This window comes from Molothrus aeneus, chromosome 12 (assembly GCF_037042795.1).
Source record: "Molothrus aeneus isolate 106 chromosome 12, BPBGC_Maene_1.0, whole genome shotgun sequence".
Classification (NCBI taxonomy): Eukaryota; Metazoa; Chordata; class Aves; order Passeriformes; family Icteridae; genus Molothrus; species Molothrus aeneus.
The window spans coordinates 13,944,907-13,972,192 of NC_089657.1; the positions used below are offsets into that span (position 1 = coordinate 13,944,907).

The window sequence follows — 27,286 nt, forward strand, 5'->3', positions numbered from 1 at the left end:
TTCTTTAAAATACCCTATGATGTTTGAAGAAATTTTAAGGTACTGTACCACCACCATATCATTGAAGCTCCAACATCAGATTTAATGGTTTATTTAAATGCTATTAGTTTCTGCATTTTACCAAAATTTTTATTTCAGAGCTATATACTGAATATCTTTTCTTAGCTAACTAGATACTCTAGAAAGAAGAAACCCCCAAAAATATTATTAGCATGTTTGACTTGGTAAATTGAAGAAGTCACCAGTATCAAAACAGAGCAGTTAACACCTGTTTTTTTTACCTTCAGACATGATCATTTCATTATTTTCTATAACATTTGTTTAGTTATCTGTTGCTACTCAAATATTACAGCCAAGAATAAAATGCACAAAGAGTATGATTCATTTTTTAAACTTGTTCAGGAACACATGATGTTGCTCATTTATCACATACAAGGTTCATTACATGACTGTAATTGCTCAGGCAGGATTACCATCTTCATTACTCAAACAGAGCATCAACATTACATACAAAAATACATTATCCTTATTTGTTACACAAAAAAAACCCCACATTCCTTGTTTGTCACACAGGTTGGCACTCTCATACACAACCAAAGGAAAAACCAAACCTTAATCATTTGCAACTTAAATAAAGACCTTGTGTGCAAATCTTTAATAGATATTCTTGTGTGCAAATCTTTAATTTGGGCACTTAGATTTCTTTTGCTGCCAAAGAGGCCATTTAGGATGGTTATGTATAGGATGTGGTATTTCCGTTTATAAATCTGGCACTGGTGATTTAATGGAGGCACAGGCTTGTCAATAAACTCCTCTCCAGGCCTTTACCTGCAGCAAGCAGCACCCTGGGGTCACTGGGCAGGTCAGGCACCCTCATTGCAAAGCAAGGATTCCTGGATCTCACCTTCTGCTCAGCTCAGTCCTGCACCCCTGCCTTTTCCCCCTCTTTTGAGTACACTTCATGAACACTGTGGAGCTTCATCCAAGGCTCCTCAGCTACTTTCCATTTTGGGTGAGATCTTCCAGCTCAGTGAAACCAATGGAACCTCCAGTGAAACCTCCTTCTCCTAAAACCTCCTAATACTTCTGTCAAAATTGTCCCTCCCACTTACCCATCAATTTATCACCAATCAGCCAGGACAGTTGCCAGATAACAAGAGTGAAGTGGCCTCATACAAGAAATGTGAATGTCTTGTGCACCAAAATCCATCAGATCCCTGTGGCTAGAGAGCACCACTGAGATTACAATAATATGAATTATCAGCATTCCTGAGAAACACACTCAGACATGCTTAAATACAACAAATCCTACCACATAGACATTCCACAATAACAGCTATTTCTGTCTCCCTGCATGCAACTAAATTTGCAGCATAGTTACAGGAAGATAAATAATGAAGGAAAACATAAGGAAGACAAAAATATTACAGTTGTCATTTGCCATGGGCAAAATATATATCAAAATCATAGTAGTAAAAGAAAAAGTGAGACAAAATATGTATGTTTCATATATGCCAAATTTCAATAGCTTATTTTCTTAAAAGGAACACTGGATCGGATCTTCTGAGCCAAAATAACCTCATGGGTCCCTCAGTCCAGAGTTTTATAGGCAACCATGTAATTTAACTCCATCCATTAAAGTACCAGTTCCATCCTAAAAACCATCTTTGCTCTTTACTGCTCCCCTTCAAAAATATTCCAATGCTCTTCTGCTCTCTGGGCTAAACACCAGCTCCAGTGCTAAAGTTACACAACTTTGTTAATGTCACACAGCCCTGCAGCTTATTTTAATGGGACAGTTCAAATCTGAACAACTCTGCCCTATCATTTCCCATCCATCCTTGAAAAATAGTATTGGTCTCCATCCTGTTTATCTCATCTCTTTTATGGAAGCAGGAGTTTTTATTATTTCCTAAACAGTATTGCAAACATTCCATTAGAGCCATATGGAATGTAGGACATCTCGTTTTTAAACCCACCAATGGGCTCAAGGTCAGTGTGTGTCACTTCACAGATAGACCTTGAGAGCTGCACCAACAGAAGCCACATGAAATCTCAGCAAGGAAAAATGGGAAGTGCTGCACCTTGGCTTAAATAATCCCACACCAATATGGGCTGAGAAAGGACCTGGCAGTCACACATCAATTTAAATTTGTGCTCATTTAAATCAGACAAATTCCATAACTCACTGTTTTATTTTCCCTCCCTTCCTGCTTTCCTCGCTTTCATGCTCTCACACACTCTATTTATTTATTTCTTTTTAAAGCACAACCTGTGTTTTCCACGGAGGCCAGATGAATGACTTGGCCCCATAGTTAGTACACAAAGTACAGGCTGTGCTTTCTTCACAGAATGTTTGGCTCTTGAATAAGTAGGCACCCAACAGATGTTCTCACACAAACTGCAGAGCTGACAACCTGCTCACCCTCAGGAAGGTTCTGGTGGTCTCTTCTCACACTTGGATAATTTCTTGCTGGTCCCTATGGACATCAATTTTTGCCTCTGCAACCCTGATACATCTGTAGGCCACACATCACCTTGTACATCCAGAGCTTAAGCAGCCACTACTCAAGAATAAATAACATTCAATTTTCAGTATCCATGAAAGAGTTGCAGTGGCAGGATTGGTTTGGGAAAATAAAACTGAAAAAGTAAGAGATAAATTCAAAATACAGACTCAAGACTGCAATTTTAGCAGGATATGATGCACACATTTATCTAGTCTCTTTCCTCCAGCGGTGAAATCATATTTTGTTCAAATTAGTTGATATCTTGAAATGAACACTTCATTCAAAATGGCAGTAGGTACACTAAAAAAGTAGACAGCTAAACAAAATAATAAGGAAATACCTAAGAGTATGTATTGAGTGCTTGCAAAAGAAAATCTATTAAGGGAAACCAGGAAGGCAGTTTTGGTTCTAAGAAACTGCAGAGATTATTGCAGAATTTGCACACAATTTCTAATATCTATTATTGCATTTAGTTCTACACTTCATCATAAAATTAGCAGAAAAAAGTGACAGCTGTAAAGCTAAAGAAGATATGAAGCCCAACAATATGTCTGTGTTCTGAAGGATCTAATCCTGAGGCTGTATAGATTAATAGTGGTTTGCTCACTGATTTGATAAAGCTAGGTCATCTCTCCTCACAGGCAGCTGATTCCAGCAAGGCTGTCTGACACTTTGGTTAATGCTGCTCAAAATCTTCAAGTCTCAGCAATCTTTTTCTGAATATATGATGCAACAGGACTGATAAGATAAACTGCCTTTCTCATGGAATCCATGCAGTTTGCCTTTGGTATTGATCATGAAGCACAAAACAAAGGCCACTCTTATGCTATGAGTTTAGGTGCCATCATAAGATCCTCATTTTCTCAAAAAAAAAAAAAAAGAAAGAAAGAAAAAGGAAAAAAAAAAGCAAGCATTTGCTTTCTTATTTTAAGTAAATCAGCTTAGCAGAAACCCTGTTGCTCAGGAAATCTTTTTTCCTCCACCCTAGCCAGATGGTGTACATTAGTCACCATTTATTATCTTCATATTTTCAAAATCTCGGAAAGAAATATGCAAAGCTACTGTTACATGTCAGAAGGTGACACACCAAAATTCTGTATTTACGTTAAGATGTTTCACAAGATAACTGCTCCATGATAGAAAGTCATTCATTTCCAAAACCTTAATCTATTATGCTAGGTAATTAAGTCTTACTATATTAAAATTTCTATTCCCTTAGCATCAGAGATGGGAATTATTTCTTAACTGAAGAAATACATTTTTGCATCCAGACTAACAAATATGCATCAGAGTAAAAACTGCCTAGCAGATAAAGTGACTCAATTTAAGCAAATTAAGCAGACTGATCAACTTTCTGAAGCTTAGACACAACACAAGATACTTTGACATTATTGATTTAGGGATCAAAAAGAACAAAAAGAAATCAGGTGCTGTTTAATAAGTTGTGTGACTGATGTTTGGACAACACATATAAAGCCATTTATCTTTTTGACAATCAGCCATTTTTTCAAGTTCTGGCACTGGAAAAACACTCAAGTTACTTTTCTGTCTTGTAGATAGAGTTTTGAATTTTAAAATATAATTATTTAATTTTTCACTTTGTATAGCTGTATTCCTCTGAAAATCCTCTCTGACATGCAGCACAGTAACAATGGGAAAGTAAACCTATTTATTCCCACATGTGAAAAAATGTTATAGCGGTTTCCCAATACAAAAAAATGAAACACAAATGGAATCCATACACGAGGCAGAAAGAAATCTATATACTTGCCTTTATTTCATCAACTTTAAAAGTAATGTACTACCAAGATTAGACATGGAAATTGCTCTCTATTCATTAGAAGAATGGGAATTATTTATCTCTCAACAATTTGGATAACTATTGGATTAACTGTGCCTTTAGATACATAACAACAAACAAGGAGGGCGAGTTTAAAAAACACGTTTTAAGGATTCTTGTCCTGATCAATCCAAATAAACCATGTTTCACCATCCTCATCAGTCCTGACCCGCTGGAGGGAATACAACCACTGCTCTCTACTTTGTCAGATGGCTGCATTACTGTCCTTGTAAATGCAGCTTTGCTGTGCAGCAACTTTAGAAAATATCATTATGTTCACAAAATTACTCCTTTAATATAGGCCTGGGCAACAAACCTTGTTTCCATCCTTCAAGAGCACATTTCATGTACATGAGATGTTTTATGTTTGAATACATTGAATACATGTAAAATCCAGGGCAAGACTGGGCAGGAATTTGGCATCAGGCCCAGAAACATCTCCAGTCCTTTGAGGGGCTTTACAGGACAACATCACATTACTGCAGGTCCAGATGCTCTGGCATTTCAGGCTGGTGCATCTCATGGCAAGGCTGACACTTGGAAGTCAACACCAAGTACAAACTCCATACTTAGGAGTAGAAATAAGCAGGTGTTACACAGCAAGAACATTCTTACACCAGTTCAATATTAAATGAACAGGATTTCACATTCCTAGTACCACTGCCAAGCAACAAATCTCACTCAACATTTTTACTGTTTTCAAAGAGAACACAGAATCCTTTCATCTTTTTTGAACTGAGGATTCACAATCCCATGGTCTGGTCACAATTAACAACAGTTGCACCCTCCAGATCTCAAGCAGGCATTTGTGTTTGCAGGAACAGAGAATAAGAACATCTCAGACATTGAGCACAGCAAAGGAACAAAATGGATGTGTAAGCTATACACTGAGGGGCAATTAAAATTAACTGCAATTAAGTTTCTTTAAGTCCCTTCTTATCAGGTAGTCTGAAGGAGCATTTGAATAACTTACATCACTGAAATAGTACCTCAAGCTTCAAAGACAGTTTTAGTTTTACTTTCATCTGACAGGTTCTGGCAGCCAGAGGTAGAGGAATAAGCAGAGCATATTTAGCAGTGATTACTTTTTTCATTATTTTCTGCAATCAGTTCCTCTAAATGCACCGTAGACCTGCATTTGATCTTTGAGTGTAATTGCTTCTTACATGTATTTTGCACTTTATGTTGTAACACAATAATGGAGATGTAAACACCTCTGTTCTGTAAATAACCATTTGTACGGAGAGAAAAATGTTGCATCCAAATTAGAATTTTTCATATGGATTACAGGCTTCTGTGTGGAGCCACATTGGTTTTATTCATATAATAGTTCAATTTAGTACATGTTAAGTATTTTCTGTCCATAAATAGAAAAAAATCCAACCTCTATGTCTGTTTTTTCCTCCTTTATATTTAGGCAGAGCTCTGCTCTGGGACAGGTAATGCAGAGCTTTGCTGAGCAACAGCTGGGGAAAACAACAGACATCCACTCTGTGTGTACATAATTATTAAATCCACTATTGGCACTGCCTTGCACACCCTCACAGAAGCACAGACAACCCTTCTGCTTCTATTGCTGTGAAGAGATGAGACAAATGGTGTGGTTTTGAAAATTGGATCATAAATAACCAAAAGCAAAACAGAACTCCTGCAAATTGACTATCTACTAAAAAATTATCAAGAAAAGGCCCACAAACATATCAATCACTTGGCAATGACTGCATTCCTGCAAGGTATGAAAGGCAGGTTGTAGAAATGCCAGCAGGCAGAAACATGTGAGCTTCAGTCCTAAAACCACTTGAAGATTGAGCACAGTATTCCAAAGAATTGCACACATGAAAGCGAGTCAACTAAGCAACAAAGAATATACCTGGAACAAAATTCAATTTACTTGGTTGCCTTTCTGCCCCCATCTAACTGATGATATTCAGGAAAACAAGGCCAGCACAATTAGTAGAAGAGAATATTTGTGTATACTGGCACATGGTTTCATAATTTTCCTTACATAGTTGAACAGAATCAGTGTCAAGTGGTGAATTAAACCTACATCTAGTCATAAAACAGCACTAATGTTAAATATATATTGATACCTACTATCAACTTCATTTATTTATAAGACACCAGGTTTTGGCCAGAAACCAGGGTATGAGAATATTAGTCTCAGGTCTCAGATACCTTAGTGAACATATTAAAATTCTGAACATTTAGAAATCAAGAGAATTTTTTAATCCTTATAAATTCATTCTGACCATGCAGAAATCTATGAGTAGAAAGCAGGCAGGAGCACTGACAGCATAAAATCCTCTATTGAATTTTAGTGCAAGGTAGGTTTAAAAAAAAACAACTCCAAAAGCTACAAAAAAAATTATTTTTTCATTAAAAGAGAAAACCTACAGACCAAAATCTCACCAATCACATCAAACTGTAATTATTTTGGCATTTCACTATGAAACAGATGAAAAAAAAATCTGCTTTAAAAATACTCCTGTGTGAAGTCTTCCTGTATGTTTTTGCTAACCATACTTCAAAAGCACATATTGATAACCATATTATGTGTTTCTTAAAATGCTGCCATAAAAACTTTCTGCTGTCACACAAATTTAATTACTCCGGCAATGCTGCAATAGCCTGAATTTAAACCTACCTACAAACAATGTCCATTTTTCCAACCCATCTAATTCCTTCTTTGACCAACACAATCCTGAAATGCACAGGAGTGCTCTCACACCAGTCCTGGTCACTCTGCACTCAGCTTTTGTAGGCCACCTTGCCAAAGCAAGAGTCTGTCCCAACAGACAATTCCAAGCAGCTCTGAAGGAATATGGCATCCCAAATGGAAAGAAAGGGAAAGACCAAAAAGGTCAGGGTTTTTTGTGTGTTACTTATTCATTCACAGCTCTATTAAAACACAGCACTGGATCATTATAATGTCAAGGACTTTCTGTAAAAAAAAAAAAAATCAAACATGAAAACAATATGGAGAACAGATTGGGTCTGTAGTTCTGTTCTGCACTGGCAGTGTCAGCCAAGAAACAGAACAATAACATTCCTTCAGTAGGTGTTTTTTCCCTTGATTTATTCATCTGACTGCAAATCTAATTTCCATTTTCATTACAAAAGAACTGGACAGAACTGATAGAATAATTTAATCACAATGCTTTACTCATTAATCTGCCAGATATATGACTCCATCAGCTCTTTGCTTTTGTCAGTTTAAGAACTACAGAATGATTTGTTAAGAACATACCCAATGAGACAGTTTGTTTTCCTAAACACCTTTAGTAGGGTAGAAACTTGCATTATGTAAGGCTTAATAATTTCATTTGGTGGGGTTTGGTTTGAGTTTGTTTCATTTGTTTGGTTTTGTGGCGTTTCTTTGTTGGTTGGTTTTTATTACAGTGGAAATGGTTTGACACCCACCAACAAGGTTTTCAAAAATTCAAACACACTATACTACCCCATGTCCTGGTCTGACCTTGAGGTGAATACAAAGGGAGGACATGGTTAGGCCTAGTATTCATTGGAATTTTTCTAATCATCCTTCTCAAGTTTGAAACAGAAGAGTCCCAGACCAGTGGTCAATCTGCGAGCTACATCCTACACTTGTGGTCTACTATTCCCCCTGCAAACCAGCAGCATCAAGAATATTTTATTCAAACCTCTGCTTTTGGAGGGTGGTCAACTTCCATGACCAGGATTAGGTATCTGTATCAGGACTGGCTACAGAATTAAAATATTATTTTTAAAAATTTCAAGGGCTTTAAAAAGTACTAGAGAATGTGAATGCCTTATATTGGTATAACAGTGTTAAGAAATTTCTACAGAGAAATCTGTATTTTGTTCTTTCTTCTTAACACATCCTAACATCAGCTCAGCACTAGAATTTCATACAGAAGACACTGACTGCAATACACAACGTGGAAATGATGATTCCATTCTGAGAGGAAGGTATGATTGCTAAATAAGTTCCAGTGTGAAATATCTAATGCCTTTCTGAGAACTACATGCTGCTCACTCTATTACCCCTTCAAAATTATTTTCTTTTAGAAAGAATTTCTTAACTCCTTAGATAGACTTTGATTTACTCTATATATTTGTTAATAGGTAAAACAAAGTATTGCACTAAAAAGCACTCCAACAAATCTAGAAAGTTGCATTATTTATGAGCACACAACCTGCCAGAGCGCTAGAAGCCATAAACTACAGAAATGTCAACAGCAATGTTGCTGATGAAATACATTTTCGACTAAAAGAGAAGACAGGATAGAATATTCTTGGTAGATGCTGCCCAGAACAACAATGTGGGGAACCAAAAAAAATGCATTTATCCAAACTGACAGGAGAATGGTCTGCAGTAGCCATGAAAATCTTAAAACACAACTTTATCCTTGAGTGTCTCAGTTGCTGAACAAGTTGTCCTTTGCAGTTTTCTTCTCCTGTGGTAGCTTTTGAGCCACATGCTTGAGCTATCTCTAATAAAAATTTTATTTCAAAGTCAAAAATCGAATAGCACACTAATAAAAGACTTTGTTTTGAAAGAATATCTCATAGTAAATTCCAGATATGTGAAATGCAATGTGGCTGTAGAAATTGGTATTTCCCTGGAGCAATAAAATGCAGGAAGATTCCCATTTTGTGTATCCACTAAGTATTTGGATAATTATGAAAGGAAAGTCCTCTATGTTCTTCCATCTTGAACACAAGGCTAAGTGAACATAGAAACATCATCATCTGAGGGTTAGATTGCTCTGGCTGTTCCATAACAACAAAGAAAATGAGGATCTGTAGAGAAAATACAAGGGAAATGTGCCATGACATTATTCAATGGAAGCCCTTTGCTCCACTGCAAACATAGAGCTCTTGGACAAGAAATATTAAAAGCTGGAATGGCTCTCTATCAATATGGAGGAGTTGCAAGAAAAATTCAAAAATAGCATAGCTAAACCAACAATTTTATATCCAGTCCACAAACAAGACCCATGATATACCAGCTTTAATTTCAGCAGTGCTCAGGTACAACACTGATCCAACTCTTATGAAAATTCATTAAAAATTCAAGCATTTAGCTGGTTTCTCTGCTAATAGCACCACCATGAAGCTTTCCTGTTTTCTTCATTCTAACCATGGTAGGAAAGCATTCAAAGTAACCCTAAATGTACCAATATTGAAATAAAGAAAGCCATGGAATACTACTGACATCCACTGCTAAGGTATCAGGAAAACTTGCCACAGTGGAAACAACTGAAATACCTGAATAAAATTGAAAACGTTTTTGTTCATTTCCTCTGATCTGCAGATCAAACATTAGTGATAAAAATCTTAAACTCCTGATAGAAAATAAAATATGAGTCTGCCTGCCCTAAAGCCACATTTCTTGTTTCTTTATGGATGAATCAGTTTTACCTCTATCTTGTGGAATGTAGCCAACATAATTTAGGGTCCCTCCAGTGCCTGCTACAATTACAATTCCAGATTCTGCAAATGCTTCTAAGTGCATCTTTGTAATCTCTAAGTTACAATGCAAAATCATTTTCTTCCTTTCATTCCCATACCATTTGGCATCCCAGGAGATGTATTTAGGTTCTGAATGTCTTATTGCATTTTCCACTTCTCCACACAGAGCACTTGATCAAGAAGATTATTTTATTATTATTCCCATCTGAACTGCATCTAAGCCTGTTTTAATTTATTCCCCTATCTGGAATATCAGTTTTGATTTCCAGAGAACTCACTGTCCACAACAATATATTCCTAAGTGCTCTGTCACTGCTTCAAGTTCACTTCTGTTATGACTATAAGACAGTTTGAGTACACCAACACTTGCTTTTCTTCCACCTATAAAACTGCTTTCCAGCTGACATAGAATGCCATAGTCCCTGGGATTTTTCACCCATCTATTCAGTGGAATAGCCCCTAAAGCACATGTACAAACATTGTTCTTCAAAGTAATTACATGAAACGAGAGCCATTACCTCCCTTTTGGAAAAATTAGGCTTTCTCTACTAAAGAATCAAAGTCTCTACTATCCTCAAATAGGCAAGAAAAATAAAATACATTATTTTGATCTGATAAAAATGCCAGAGACCAAGAGCCTAAAATGAAAATAATTTTTTGTTCTCTTTCAGTTATACGCACAGAATTTAAAAACCATGCATTTACTGTTGGTCACGGAATCATCAAGGTTGGAGGAGACCTTTAAGATCACCTGGTTCAAATATCAACCCACCACCACCACAATCACCCCTGGACCATATCCCCAAGTGCCCCTTCCAGATGTCTCTTGAACACTCCGAGAGGTGATGACTCCACCACCTCCCTGAGTAGCTTCTTCCAAAGCCTAACCACTCTTTCAGTGATTTTTTTTCCCCCTAATATTTCATGTGAACCTTTCCTGACACAATTAAATGGCCATTTCATCTTGTCCTTTCTGCTGAGATTTGGTAGAGAACAACAATCTCTTCTAAGGGAGTTGTAGAGAGTGGTAAGGACCCCAACACTCCTTTTCTCCAGACTAAACAACCTCAGCTGCTCCTTGTAGGACGTTCTAGACCCTTCCCCAGCTTCACTGCCCTTCTCTGGACACACTCCAATGCCTCAATCTCCTTTTGAAATAAGGGGGCCAAAACTGGACACAGGATTCAAGGTAATTTGATTGCCTAAGTAAAGATATTTCACAGCCAGAAGAGCTGAACTGAAAATTCTATTAATCTCCCACTGTTTCAATGATTTGAAGACAGCTCTAAAAATTATTTGATTCTACTTCAGTGAGTGTAACTAAAATACAAATCTTTGTACCTTAATGGCCTGGGAGCTGATATGGGAGCCAGTTTACAGTGCATATGGGTTTTTAAAATGACCACTGAAACACCTACAAATATTTTCACAATCCACTACTGCATATTGAATGGCCAGTGAAAATATTGGAAAAATGAAGGTCTGAAAATTAGTCCTTAACATGGGAGGAAGACTAACAGGAATTTACACTCCACAGGCTTAATTTGGAATCACTTTGGAGTCAGCAACCACCATTTTTTTTCTTCTGTGAGCTGACAATTTGACGTCACAAGTTTTCTATTCTGATTCCAACACCAGTACCTCAAATTTGAAAGAGGGTCTTCATCTCTGCACAAAAAATGCCCAATACTCTGCAAATAAAGTCCTCAAAGTGCAACAAAATGCTTTAATTAAGTATTTACTTTGCTTAGTGCTATTTCTAATTTATGATTTGCCAAAGGCACTGTTTTACTCATGTTAAGATGGAATACTTAGCACAGCGTGAAATAGATGGCATCTCCTCTGTAGCAAAAGTGAAAGGTTGACTTCTGCCCTGGGCATCTTTTATTTTTTGTAAAAGCTTAGAGGTAGAAACTGAAGCATGATAATTGAACCTTGAAGGAAAAAGTAGTGACATTATAAAAACTGCTTCTGTCAAGTGATAAATATCCTGTGATATGATATATTTAATTTGTACTAATAAATTCATAGTGTCAATAAAGATTAAAAGGTAGTTATGCCATACAAAATGGGAAAGGTTGGACATGCTGACAGATAGGGCCCACTTACCATTCCAAGTAATCATACAGGTTACTATCAGATGAAAATCAAAAGGATAATTCACCTAATCTTGTTTAAAAAAATAATTCTGCATTTACATTTATTATACACGGCATATTTAAAAGGTGGTTTTCATATTCTGCAGCACCCAGGGCATAAACCTGAAAGTGCCAGTGGAAATAACAAATGATGTAATAGAAGTGTGTAAAACCTGAGGCAAGAATACGTCGCAGTCAGAACCCAATGGCTCTGCTCAAGTGACACACACATTTGCACTCAGAAGTTTTGCCTTTTTTTCATTTTGGTTAAAGCTACCACAGCAACATTCTCCAAGTGAGGTGTGTCAGAACTAATGCAGCTGAATGTAGTTCACTGTAATTGAAAGTAATTCATGCTGTCACATTTACTGTAACGAGGGGTCACATCTCCAGGGCCATAAATGTTGTTCACATTAATCGTAACTGACACCTTCCTCCTCCTTCAGGGAAATTCAGCCATATTACATGGCTTACTTCACATCCTTTTTAAGTATCTGAACTTTTTTATGTTTGGCTGGTTTTGTGGTTTGTTTTGTGTTTATTGGTTTTTAAGCTAAAAACAGGCAAAAACACCAGCAACAAATTCTGCCTAGTGCCTGGATATTACAACATCTCACAGAAAAGTATGTAACAATAATTATAATTACCCCCATCTCTAAAAATCCTACAGATGTGACCTGAAAAAAAAATTATGACCTGAAATCTGGCTATTTTGGAAACAAAACCAGTTCTTAAATTATAAATACATATAGACCATATTCTAAAAGAGGAAGTAAAATACAACACACTCCATAACTACCCCCTGGACTACATGCATTAATTTCTTCCTAATACATACATATATTTATGATTTAGGAATCATAAAACCCCACAGTAAACCATGTTCTTATTTTGGAACAGTTAAATTCCATACTGGTATGCCAGGGAATGGCCTCCATTCTCATCATGACTGTATGTTTCAAACCTGATAATTCAACTAGGACACCATTTCCTTTATAAATATTAACCAGTTATTTGGGGGGTTAGGGCATGTAAGTCTGAATCTTTTGATCCCTATTTAACAAAGCTAGACACCTGAAGAAAGCCTTTCAAGGCACTGAATGCATGTGCACTCCAGAATTAACACAATGTACAGAAAGTGGAAAGCTTTTCATCTGCATGCTTAGTTTATCCTTAATTATGGTTAAAAGATGAGAGATGTTGAAGCAGAAGTGCAATGTAAAAACTCACTGGCAAGAGTACAATGTGCTTGTTGGCCAAACAATAATGTAAGTTTCATTGTTTTGTTTTGGTTGGGTTGACGAAGAACCTGGGTTTTCTCCTTGAAAATTCAGTGGTATCTGAACTCAGAATTAAAAGCTTAGGGTTCAGGTTTTTTCTAACAGATCCTTATGGGAACACAAAATATAAATTTTCATTTACTCACAACTACAACTGATAATATTAATGAGAAAAGGTTTCACTGATGAATCTCAGAGTTATCTATTAAAGAAGTGAAGAACATAAAAATAGGAGGACAGATTCATTTCTATAATAGCTTGGAATAATACTATATTTTGAAAGGCAACGTAAAGTTAAAATTAATTGAAATTGATCATCACTCCTCAAGAAAATCAGTTGTTTGATTTCCTTTGGTATAACTCAGTAATAACGCTACTGAAACCAAATAAATTAGATGAGTTTATGAATTTTTGAAGAATCCATGTTGAAAGACTCCAGACTCGCTATCTATCACAGAACACAACAGGCATAAATAAAATTGTTTCTTTCAGAGTCCAATTTTTGTGTTGTCTGACAATGTCATTTAATTTTGGTGAGACATCCAGCAATTGTGCAATTTCCCACAGTAGCATTTGGTGTAGAGATACACAAAACATTGCTGTGAGTCCTGCAGTAAAAGTTTGCTGAATGACCTGAAACATCAAAACAACAAACACATGACCTCACTGCAATAAAGAAGTCATATCATGCTTATTCTTCTTACCTATAATTAACATTAACTATTATCTTTTTAGCAACATCACTCAACATTTCACAGAAATAATTCTAGGTTGCTCTTCCAGACAGTCAAGCATTTCATGTTTCAAAATTACCACACTATTGCATCATATTTGTCCTGCACCAGTATCTACAATAGCCTTGATGGTGCTTGTTGTACCAAACACATCAACAAGGATAAAAACATGATTTACATTTCAACTAGTTCCCCATCTCAGCCTTAACTGCATTACAATTGCATCAGTTTCTTGCTCCGTAGAAAGGTATTTCAGCACTTCTACCAAAGTACCTCATTTATTCCTAATTTCCAAGGTTATCATTAATCTATATTTTTCCATTATAGTATCACTTAGGAAAATAGCTCAAAAGTCATAGAGAAACCATATTCCAATAAATCACCATTGCCTTTAATACCTCAGCCTCACAAAAAGTATACTTAATTAAATAACCATGGGCTCTTTTAACCAGGGAAGTGATTTTCCCTTAGAAATACCTTCTTTCCTGTTCTATAAAGAATAAGGAGGAATGTAAAAATACATTTGGATAATAAAACATACACTCCTATTGAGCCTTATGAACTACAGCTGCTCAAAGCAGTTCTATTATTTGCTTAGGACTCTTTATGTACTTCAATAAATCATTAATCACTAATTTCAATGTTTTTGGTGAAAAGAAGCAGCAGCACTAATTATTAACCAGTCTGCCTAAAAGAGTTTAAACATGGTTTTGCAGATATTCTAAAGCTCATTTTTGTATAATAATTTCACAAGGAGTATACAGTCTAATATTTTATTAGGATTGAGGGTAAATCAAGTCAATATGACAGGGAATTCAAATTTTCCCCCTTTTCCTACTTTACTTCGTCATTATTTGCTGCACTCTTTTCCAGCAGATTTGACAGCCCTGAGACGTGGAGTTGTGAGGCCAAATCCTGCCAAAATGAATGTCCTGTTCACTCCTACTGGAAGTCTGTTCCCATATCTCACCCCTCTGGCATTTAGAAAGCTCTTCTAATCACTAATGTAACTTTACCCACAGCTAGTTGATACCCAGCTGTTCTTGTGCCAGCACTACCCTTTAGCTAGAGCAGCTTTCCTCTCCCCCTCATGTTCCCCCACTGAAATTCTTTCTCATTCTTCAATTTTCCAAGCTAAAAAATGTCATGCTGTTAGTTTCCTCTTATGAAATAAGTTTAGTCTACACAGTCATCCTATTATCCTTCCTCTGCACCTATTTATTTCAATTGATCCACAAGAGGATGATTAATTTACCCTCTGTCAGAAAGCAATTTCCACATTGTGACGAAGTATGCACATAAATCTGTTACGTAACTTTAAAATACAAATTTCTTATATGTCTGTTTCTATGAATCTCTTTAAACTCCATACCTTCAAATCCTTACTTTAGGGCTCAAAATTGTCACCATTGAACTCCACCAAAGAATCAGCACTAGTTTCTCCAATCACTTCTGATTGAAATCCATTACGTTAGTTTTTGAAGCTCCCCAGACTTCCATTTCAGTAGGGCACCTTGAGCATTTATCATTTCTATATAAGCACATTGAGCTTCTTAATATTTCACATGTGGGGAGCCCTTCCCATAGGAATGCTTAAAATACATCACTTTTCTTGGAGGAGAAAAGGATTATTCTGGTAGGTTCACATAAAGCCATCTTTTCCCTTGTTACATAAGCCTTGATGTCTGTGTTGTCAAGTGGTTTTCATGTCCAGAGTTAAACAGCATTGTCTTTTAAGTCAAAAGGAGTAGGCCTGAACCCAGAATCTGGAAAGCATCCAGCTGTAGTAATGTTTTCTTTGGATGAAATATGTTGAACAAATGTAAAGCCTTTTTACTACTGCTACAAAATATGGTTGGATTAGGTCTTGGGGCTACACACTTTGTCATTTCAATTCTGTGACAGCAACAAGCCATGAGAGGAGCAGAGAGAACTCAGGCAGTCAGCTCCTGTGATTATTAAACACTTGACATTTCTGTAAAAAATACTTCACACTGAAAGAAATAATCATTTTCTTAACCTTTACTTGCAGTCTTCTAGAGGTATGATTAATCAGGGGCTATGCTCTGTGGCTGTTTATTTTTCTGGTTTTTACTGCATGTACTGGCACAGGTCATTTGAAATGCTGTCACTTGTTCTTTGCCTCTCTCTTGAATGTGCACCTTTTCACCTTAACTTGCTTTCCCAAAAATAATAAACATACTTCAGACAGAATCATTCTGATAGCACTTAACCCAGGTGAAAGTACATATTTTGAAAGTTAGACCATCAATTATTACCTCTGTTATCCCATTTGCTAAACAGGAATACTGGAGTATTAATGACATTTTATGCCTCAATTAGATTTTGGTTCATTACATAAGAAAGGGCAGCACAGATGTGTTATCAAATAAAATTAAATTACAGGATATACTTTAATTCTGAAAAATTACGTGTTCAGACACCATTTATTCTTCCACTCTGGAAAAGCATAAAAAGTCTCAAGAAAAGGCCAAGATAGGTTAGTTTAGCTCCTGAGTGATCCAAGGTATTCTCCAGACCAATGGCCCACCCCTGGCCAAGCAGAGCTCTGCTTCCTTGGAAGACCTGAGACACCAGAAGCCAAGTCTGAAGTCAGGCAGCAAAACATCAGTACAGTAATGGCACAAGGAAATTCACTTGACTTGCTCAGGACAGAAAACTGACACTAAGCTTTTGTCTCTCTAGTTTTCCTTTACCTCCAAGTTTCACCAAACTCCACAAAACATCAGTGCAAAGCATGTTTACAAAAAAGAAAGTAAAAATACACATAATTGCTTATACACATTCTTGAGAGTGCTTGTTCTAAGCTGGAGAATAATATTTTGTGCTCACTTGGTGTGACATTGCTTTAGGCTGTCTGTGACACAGGTATTTTATTTCTAAACTCCCACTAAGCTTTGATTACATATTTAATTGGTTCAATGGAATAAAAAATAATTTATACACATGTATAATATAAAATGCATCAGGGAAAGATGCATGCAGATGTATTTATCTTATAAATAGCAAAGTGACCATAAGATGAAAAGGCGGATAAATATCAAATGGATCTAGCTGAGAAATAACCTTAAAACTGTCGGAGCAAGACAGCAGCAGAAGCTGGTAACTGGTAACCTACAGCCTGAGAGGGAAGTCACTGACTCTGCACTGATCTTCCTGCCCAAACCAGTGAGCTTTAAATCCACTCTGCCTATTCTGTAATTAAACCTCTGGCTGTAGTGAGCACCAGCTGGACCCAGCAGTTTGGCAGCACCATTAAACCTGGTATTGGCTGGCAAATCAAGCAGTCTGAGCCATGAGAGCATTCTGGCTGTCCAGGGCCTCTATTGCAGCACCCAAGAACTCTTTACACAAACACAAACTCCAGCACTGCACACATGGCAGGGATGAAATCATGAAATCAGACTCTGCAAAGGAGAGGGGAACCCAGCCCAACACCATTCTCTGCAGCTGGGCCAGCTGAAAGGCTGCTCTGTGCCAATTCTACCTGCATCTCATTTGCTTTCATATTTTAATGGTAGCTTAGAAAAAATACATAATACAGAGCCTGTATATTATGGATTATGTGTACACACAGCCTGCAGTCTGCTTACGTGTCACACAGTCTGTACAGGCAAGGCACAAACCGCTGGCACGGTGGGGAACAGAAACTGCAACCCTTCCCAGCTGGTGTGAGCAGCAGTGACTCCTCACAGCAGCTCCTGCTGAAAACTGGGGAGAAAGGGACATTTCAAGCCAAGCCCCTCAGCTGGGCTTGTTCCCAAATCCATCTAAAGCACACCACAAGGATAGGAGAGCATTCTCCTGCCCTTCAAAAACAAAGTAGGTCAATATGACCTGGCTGTTTCCTGACATGTTTATGCTGGCCAGCTATTGCAGGGAAGACATTTCAATTATACATCCATCAGAAACTCTTCCATATGTTTGAAATACCCTTACATAAAGAGCCAGAGGAAACAGGTAGAGGTAAGAAACTGAAATTGAAGATACAGAGCTATTTTTATTTATTTATAAATTATCTGTGTCCTCATATTAATCTAGAGAATATCTCCTTGCCAGATCAATATAATGCTGATGAATATTTCTTTTTAAAAAATTGTTTCCTTAATTTTTACTTTCTACTATATTATCTTTTCTCTTTAAAAACAAAATGCAAAAATAAATCTTCCCAACCCCAGGTGCTGTAAATATTAAAATAATATTATCCATAGAAATTTGCATGAAGTCTGATTTTCAGCACAAAAATTAGCAAAAAAGCCTGAAAATCCTGTGTGTGCTCAGTTTAGGATGAACACAAATACAGAAAGTTCATGTAAGAAAAGATTAGTAGAGGATTAAAACTTTAAAACATAGGTGAAGAGAAGGTTAAAACAGGATATAGATCCTACCACCTTTCAATCATTTGTTTAAACTCTGTTTGGGTGCATAAGAGTTGAAATTGGATTCTTTGGATGTTCTTCTGCAGCTCCAGTATAACCAACCACCACACTCACAGCAAATCCTGCCATGAGTGCCTGCTAAACAAACAGCTGGACAATCTGTTTGGCAGAAACTGTGGAAAAGCCAACCTCAATTTACTGACTGAACTGTGGATGAAGTTATTTTCTACTTAGCAAACATTAACTAAAATTAAAATGTTAATATACACTGAAGTTTAGATACTGCATTTAGCAGTGCAAATATCCAGATTCAGTGCAGGTAAGGGACTAAATAATGAACTTGAACTGAAGTTGAAATAAAGGATCATACCTACATTTACAAAAAGAAAAACTTGGTAAATCATAACTGTTTATTTTCTGTTCTTCTCTGAAGCACAATAACTGCAGAATTCAAGGAAAGAGTTGAATCCTTTTTCTATACTGAGTGAGATCTGCCCTAAATTCTGGATAACATGGCAGGAACCATGTAACCCTTACACTGTGTCTACTTGGAAAATGTCAATTTAATAAAGTTTAGGTCAAGTTTTTCAGAATCCATCCTTATATCTGCCCTCAATCACTTGCCCAAGCAGACCAAGTTCTGAGTAGATAACAGTAACTACAGCACTTGAGGCTCACAATGAAACATCTGACAGCTTCCATGAAGACTGCCTGGATAGTATCATTTTGTAGATAAGGAAGTTCAGCCTGCTTCAAGCAATAAATTCACTTTCCATAAAGAATGCAGATGGTTAGATACCAGCAGGATGAATGCTGTACTGGCCTTACATGAAAGATTTAAGCAAGCAGCTTCTCTATTCATCAGCTATGCAAGAAATTTTTTAGCATTAATTTGCAATAGAGTACTTATTATTAGAGGATCAGACCTAAATTCTACATATTTCACTGTTTCACTGTAATAAACTGTGCCAGCTTCTTTGTGTTCTACCTTACCTCAATTACCTCAACTTAGCAAAAAGTGCATTTAAAAAATTCATAAAGCCCTTATAACATTTAAAAATGTAGTTTAAGACTTTCCATCCCTCAATAGTATGACAGATACTAAGACTACATCCTTAACTTTTTATAGAATTGATGTTCTTACATTGATTCTAAAATCATACTGTAAAAAATCCCAAAGTGTTAAGCAGAGATGCTCTCCCCTCAATATTTTCCTAAGTACCCCAGAGGAAAGCATTACCATGCCTAAACACTGAATGCTCTGCAGCACTTGTGTAGTCATTACAATACTTTGAGTCACTTGACAACTGCACATAATATTTGTACTCCCAGTGGCAGAAGAAACCATGATAATCTACTTGCAATCAAAGTGCCAACACCAAAAATAAGTTCCAAATTAAAAGCATTAGACTACAAAACTTGAAGATGGAGGAGAGGGGGAAAAAGGATTCAAAAATATTGATTAAAATGTTATGCCTCCAAAGCATTATTTTCACTGTAGTTTTGGGGAATATTTTTGTAACGTTTTCACATTCATTCATTCAAGCTCCAGAAATCCACAGCTGGGAGATCTGTACCCACAAGGCCCCATGTTTTTCTCTTCAAATTCTGCTCAGAGAATCCAAATCCAGGGAAAATCTGGGGGCTGAGGCTGTACATTTACAGTATATCCATGCCAGTTCAGACAGCAGTGAAAACTCAATTCACATCAAACATGGACATGATAATGAATATCCTCAATTATTCAACTTGGAGCTCATTAGAAAGTTGGACTTCTAGAGGATGTCAGATCCCTAACAGGGCAAGGAGGCAATACCTGCCATGGCTGAAGCGTCACTGAAAAGAAAAATTTAAAAAATAAAAATAAGGGAGGAGTTTCAGAAGAGTAAGTCTCCATACAAAATAAAAAATTACACAAGAAAGTAAAACAGAAAATATATTTAACATTTTATCTGGGAAATTGCTAAAGAAGTATCAAGAGCTGGATCCTCTAAGTAAGTTCAGCAGAAGGAGAAAAGAAGAAAGAAAATTCAGCTCAATACCAGACTTCATCCTCCAGGAATTTGAAGAAGGGACCATAGAAGTTACCAATAACATCAACACAGCTAAAAGCTCAAGCAGAAATCATCATTATCTGATCTCACCCAACAAAAGCCTAGAGTGCTTTTTCCAGCCTGAGATAATGACTGCCAAAAGCAACCCAGGGAAATGCTTTATAATCAGACAACTTTATTGCTATAAAAACAAGAACAATTCAACTCAATTAATAAAATCTTTTCCCTTTCTCAGGCCAAAAAGCAGTGCCCTTCAAGCAATCTAGAGGAAAGAAATTAATCTATGAATAAAGAAGTGTCCCTTAATAAGTTTAGTAACTCCATTTTGCCCTCCAAACATACCTCTGACCAAATCTGCTCTTTCTTGGCTGAGATCCTATGTAAACTTGACAGAAGAAAAGCACAACACATGAAACTGTGCTCAAGTATTAAGAGTGAATACCAGGGGCTCATGTCATTCACTAAAGAGCTGGGTCAAAAGCTCTGACTGGTCCCTAAACAAAGATTTTCTTCAATTCCAAGAATGTAGAATTTCTTCTGCCCTCTTTGAGCAGCAAAGACCATCCCACCCAGACTTGCAGACTGGTCAGATGCACATGGGGCATCTCCTGTCACCTCTCCCACACTGCTGTGGTGCTATTGCTCAAAGATTTCACCTCACATCTCAAACTTTGTACAGCTTCCCCATCCTGCATCAAGATATTAAGTTTCTCTATATCCAAAAGGTTTAGGACTTGACAAAAGCAAGGTAATAATCCAACCCAAGTGTTTCTGGCCTATCCAGGACTCTCTCAGTTCTATTCTATGTAGGCATTGATGGATCCTAAAATGACCTTCAGAACTCTAACACAGAATACACAATAACCTACCTAAAAACAAAAGTGGAAAGAATTACAAGATTAGCAAAGAGCTGCATGATAAAATGAGAGATAATGCAATTAACATTAAAGAGGATACAAATATAACTCTAACTAGACTAGAAAGAAAAAAAAATCTGATTAGCAAAACAAAATGCAATGAATGAACACAGTTAACAGTAGTCACAACTAAGTCAGCCTACACAGAAGTAAGTTTGGAAGAACTGAGTGAGTCTACCATAATTTTGCAGGCAGTAATTTGCTCTAGACAACATCACGAGATCTAAAGTATAATGGGAACAAATTGGATTAGCACCAATTGCAAGAAAATTAAATGCAGGAGTACTCAAAGAGGAAAGAGACATGCAAATTGCTTTCATAGCAATGATTTTCTTTGGGACTGCAGAGATTAACCCAGCTTGTTTCAGTAAATGCAGGGGTAGTCTTGTTTAAAAGAACCTGGTTTTAACAGGGGAAAGTGAACATTTTTAGGAAGACTTTCAAAGCTTTTTTAATGCTTAAGAAAACATGACAAAGATTTTTACAGCTCCATTGGAAAGCAAAAGTCAAAAAATACAAGACTTTGACCAAATTATTTTTCCTTTGAATTGTCTTTTTTTCGTTTCCCAGAAGTCCTTCAGGTTCTCTTTGCTCCTACAGGTATCCCTCAGGGTAACCTTGTCCAGGCTTCTAATCTCACAATGAAGAGCTCAGCAAAAGTTCACTTTACTCAAGCATACAGTTCTTTCTTTCATAGTCAGTATACTCAAAACCACACCACAGAACATCAAAAAAAGCCAACCAGTGACATATGCTGCATGTTCTCTTTACAAACAAATTTTGCACTAGAGTATTTTGCTGTAACAAGTTTCTTCAAATGCATGATGAAATAACCAGTTTTTGAAACACTGTGAAATCACTTGCAGCTTGGTTATACAGTACAGATCTTACTTTTTGAAACCAGCAAAAACTGTTGAAAATCCACTAGATTCATGCTAAGGAGACTGGAGACTCATTTTAACAGCTTATACTAATACAACAATATTTATGTCAAATGGCCTTAAGAAAATATAGCTTTGTTTGTTCAATATTATTTAAATAGAGATGCTTTGTTTACTAGATTAAATTTTATTAATCCTGTTCTCCAGTTAAATGAAGTTCTTATAGCTATATGGGTTTTTTTAATTCTTTTAATGCAGATATTTTCAGTAAAGCAACTGCCCTGAAAACACAAATATAAAATTCAAAATTGATCAGAATTAATTTCTCTCATCTCTCTGCACCATTAAAATACTAAGTGTCTAATACTGTTTCTTCTTCCTATAATGAACATCCAAGTACAAATAACCAGAAAGATTTGCTCACAAATGTGATCAAAACACCTTCCCGAGAGCTTGGTGCAGTGGATATAAAACAAATTCTCTGGAGGCTCTGCCCAACAGTGAATTCTGCAAGAAATATGGAAATCACCTGTCCCCAGAAATTATTTGTAACATTTTTTAAAGCTTGTTGCTTAAAATACAGCAGATTAACAAAGCCCTGTCAGGAAAAACATGGTACATGTAAATCACCTGCTTCCAGAGCCTTCTCTTCTCATACAGCAGGATTCTTATTTCCCTCCTTACAGCCATGGAATAACTTTCTAGCGAGAATTCTGGCAGGGCTTTAGAAGGTCATGAGCCCCAAACTATTTCTTGTTGACTACAGACACGTTGCTCAAAGAAAAGTAACACATTCTCCACTGTGATCACAGTCCCTTCTAAGGAAACGATCGAGAACACGATGGAATCCTAAAATATTTAACAAGGATGTATTTTAGACACTGCTGCTGACAACTTTACTATTTCTGTGAGTATGTTTTACAGCATGACTTCCTTCCAATTTTGAAATATTACTACCTTATTTGGGAATACTGAGATCAAAATCTTACATAGGAGAAAAGCTCCTAAACCGTACAGAATGGAACGTAGGTAAATGCTGAACATTCTTTCATTACCTATGAATTTTAATTTACAGCCTGATGACAGAAGTGAAAACTTCAATGGGCTGAAGAACATGAGTACAAGTTACTGCAACACTAAAGTGGGAAAAAAGCCCTCAAAAACCTGTGCTTTATCTGCATGATGGCAGTGCAGAGAAATACACTCCCATCATCACCTGTGTTAGGCCAATATCAAGGTTGATATCAACCCCTAAAACTGCCTGCTCAACAAACCATCTCAGCACTGTTACATTTTCCGTCCTCTAATTTGATTCTAAGAAGCTGAACAAGTCACCTCTCATATTTCTGCAAATATACAGCTATAGATGTGTATATATATATATATATGTAAAAAATGTCCCTGAAAATCACCAACAAGCTCAAGAACATTGGCAGTGGCCATATTAACTGAAAAAAAACAAAGAATGTGTACCTGAAACCAAACAGGGATCTGAAATGTCTTTGATGACATTTATGTTCAACTCTCACATCCCTGTCACATCTAATGATAATATAGTCTAGAAAATTCTCATCTCCTGATAGTCACATCAAACAAAAAAAAAATGCTGCTATTTAATCTACACTTTAGAATACCTCCAGAGTAAGGACTCCTTCCTCTGTCAACATACTGGGGTCCATTTCCTTTCAGTACTGTGTAAGAATATAAATATTTACTAAAAATAGCTCAGCATGAAGATGAGTCACATCATCATGTCCTTGGAGACCAATTAAAAGTGGAGTCATTCTGATCAAGTGTTACAATAACCATCTAATAATCAAAACAAATAGAATTACACCTTGAGTAAGTACTATTTAATGCAAGAACAGCTGAATCATACCATAAGTTTTAAAAGGTTGCATTGTGTGCAGAAAGAATTTCATTACTTACAATGGATTACACATCACAACAAGGCTTGAAATACCAGTTCTCACTTTTAGAAGGAAGTTAGAATGTGTGGGGGACATGAACTTAATTAAATTTTGCTAAAGAATCCACTTATCCCCACTCATTTGCTGCATATCATGAATAAGAAAAATTGGCAGGAGTAGGTACTGCTCCCTTTGGGAAGGAGACCAAGCAAAGACCAGTCTTGGGGAGAAACTTTTTTGACCTTGGCTCACACAAGCCCATAGAACCATGAGCCTGGTATCTCATGTGTAACACTAGTGAATAAAAATGCCAGCAGAAATATTCCAAACCATAAACCCCTCCAGTTAATACCAAATGGCCCCAAAGAATGGTTAGAACCTGCCCATTGGAGGCAGAGTGACAGAAACTGGACACTTCCCTTACAGGTACAACTTTAACCCTCAGATTAACTGGAGTAAGACCAAACAGGATTTTCTGGGAACCACAAGGGCAGATACAGAATGATGCAGGGCAGCCACTCTGCCTTTTACTTCTGCCCAAGCCCAGAAGGCAAATGCTTTTCTCTCTCTTTTATTAATTCAGTGCAAAAAATTTTATATTTAATGAGTAACATTTTGATTTCCAGCTCAATTTTCAGAAGTCCCTCAATTTCAGATACCTAAAATCAGCAACCACCTTTAAAAAAACTTGTTCTTCTTTGCAGAAGCACTGCTCACAATATTTAAAGAACGAATCACTGATACCTTAGCAGTACATTCCTACACAAAAATCTAATTTAGGAATTCTGCATTAAGACCTCTTAATGAGCCTAGCCACAAGTGAGGGTCCAACAGGTCAGCATGCTTTCAATGAGCTCCTCTATCACAACTGCCAAGATGAGTAAAAATAATTCATTATTAAAGTCTTCCCCAAATTGCCAAGAGCATTCCACAATATTTGTAATAAAATCCTTTTTTTAACATTAGTTTCTTCAAATTGATCAACATGTCCTTATTTGGAAGGGATATGGAATATTTACATGGGATTCAACAGATACATGAATGCTTTGACATATTCTGATATTCACAATACTTCAAATAAAACATGGCAAAAAACCATGTGGGGAACAACTGAAAAACAATAGCCAAGATTTTTGACTGTATTGCACTTTTTGTTTCAAGAAGTTATAAACAAGTTTAAGAACTTTTTCTCTATACTATCCCTACTATAAAAGACTTTTTCAATCATCAATGAGAAAGAAAACTGTCAAGATCCAATTCCACTGCTGTGAACTCTGTATGACAACCTGTTCTTGCTGTTTCTCTGGATCAATATTCTGTCATTATTCATGCCAGAAAACTTTTCAGACACCTCAATTTAAATGAACACCACAATAACTGAGTATTTGGAATAAAACTGGCTGAAATCCATTTTCATGTCAATGTGTGCTCATAGACTGTGCTTCTGTATCCATTTGAGTACTTGTCCTGATGACTAAGCTAAGTCCTATAGAAGCTGTCTTATTTAATAAAAGCAGTTCTAGCAATTCTAATTAGGAGCATTTGTTATTCTACAGAGATGCAATTTACAGTAGGGGTCATAAAACAAATCACGATAAAAGCCAGGATAATGTTCCTCTACCACCTCAACTTGATAGATATTGTACACATGAGTTAATATTTAAACTCCTTCTCCAGCAGTAATAGCCATACTTCTGCTTTAGCTGTTTTCATGCACAGAGAAAAGCCAAAGGCACTAAAAATGGCCAGTCCAGGTGCAGAATTTTCTTGGTTCAACTCTTGCTACAATACCCATAGTGCTGCCTACAAAATAAAGTGTAGAGCAGTAGCCAAAGTTAAGTGTGCATACTTGAGCACTAACATTACAAATCTGGGGGCTTGCTTGCAAAATTGGTTAACACAATGCTGAAGAGAATTCTTGGGTGGGTGGCACCTTTTTCTGACCACCTCTCCTCTAAATTCAAATTAATACAGTATAGTAAATAAAACCAGGTATCTTTAACTATGACCTAACAAAATATTCTGAATCGGTAAGTAGTGAATAAACAATAAACTTGCAATTGAACACTGAACATATTATTCCTAAATTAATAATTTATCTATCAAAATACACCTCTACCTCACAATTCAACATAAATGTACCTTTTCTACCAAATTCCTGATTTGGCCATATGTTCTACTCCTTTGACAAAAATCCAAACATATTATACACTGGAAGCACAAAAGTAGCTTAGAAAATCCAAGGGATAGTAAGCAGATCAATTCCAAGATTTCTCCTAATCTGGGCTAGACCAAAAACGTACAATGAGATTTCAAAATATAAAACTAATACTGCTGCTAGAAAACAAAATAGGTGACCTATTTTTCATAAGAATAATTTAGAGGTCTTAAGCAATTAGTAACTGTAATAACGCTTCAAGAGCAAAGAGTCATCTGTAACAAAGTAACATTTGAAAACTGCATCTAAAGCAACTTCCCTTACATAATTAATTTGGGCCTGCTTCCTAGATTAGTACATGCACAAGGGAAGTTTTCTTTATATGGAGCTCTGATTACAAGATTGCAGGAAAGGTAACGAGTTCCCAGGGCATGTGACTTTGGCATTCATTGTCTTCGTCTTCTAATCCTCCACAATGCAAACTTCTACACAGTAGAAGTACTGAAGGAGAAATGCAAATTCAGACCAGAATACATTTAAACTATCTTTGATTTACTATGTCACTAGATAAAGCAATTTTTATCACAAATCCCTGAGAGTCTTTAAAAAGTATCTAGATGATGCCCCTGCAACTTCTTAGCTATTCATTTTCAAATATACAGAAACACAAAGCTCAAAGCATCCCAAAATGTGGCTTTTCAAGTGCATTTAGAAATCAGAAAAGGATTCTGTCCCACAACAAGAAACATGCACATGTCATGCATAATCTTTTTTCTAGGATAGCAACATGTCCTCTTTCTCTTACATTAACTATTATTAATAGTTGCCACTTGTATCACAGTTTTCTGATCAGAAGCTTAGTAATGCCTTAAAGCCTATAAGGTCCTACATGAAATTATTGCTTCTGTTTAAAAGTGTTTTTTTCCCATAATGACATGTTGGGACCAGAATTCAGAGATTCTTATTTTCAGGCATGAACAAAACCAAGAGATTCACACTTCTTATTCTCC

The 27,286-nt window shown here is 36.5% G+C and overlaps 1 protein-coding gene across 2 annotated transcripts in view; it reads right to left on the reverse strand.

Annotated features, from left to right (window-relative positions):
* Positions 1-27,286, reverse strand: part of CACNA1D (calcium voltage-gated channel subunit alpha1 D) — a 168,464-nt gene that overhangs the window by 107,536 nt on the left and 33,642 nt on the right. The window lies entirely within an intron of this gene.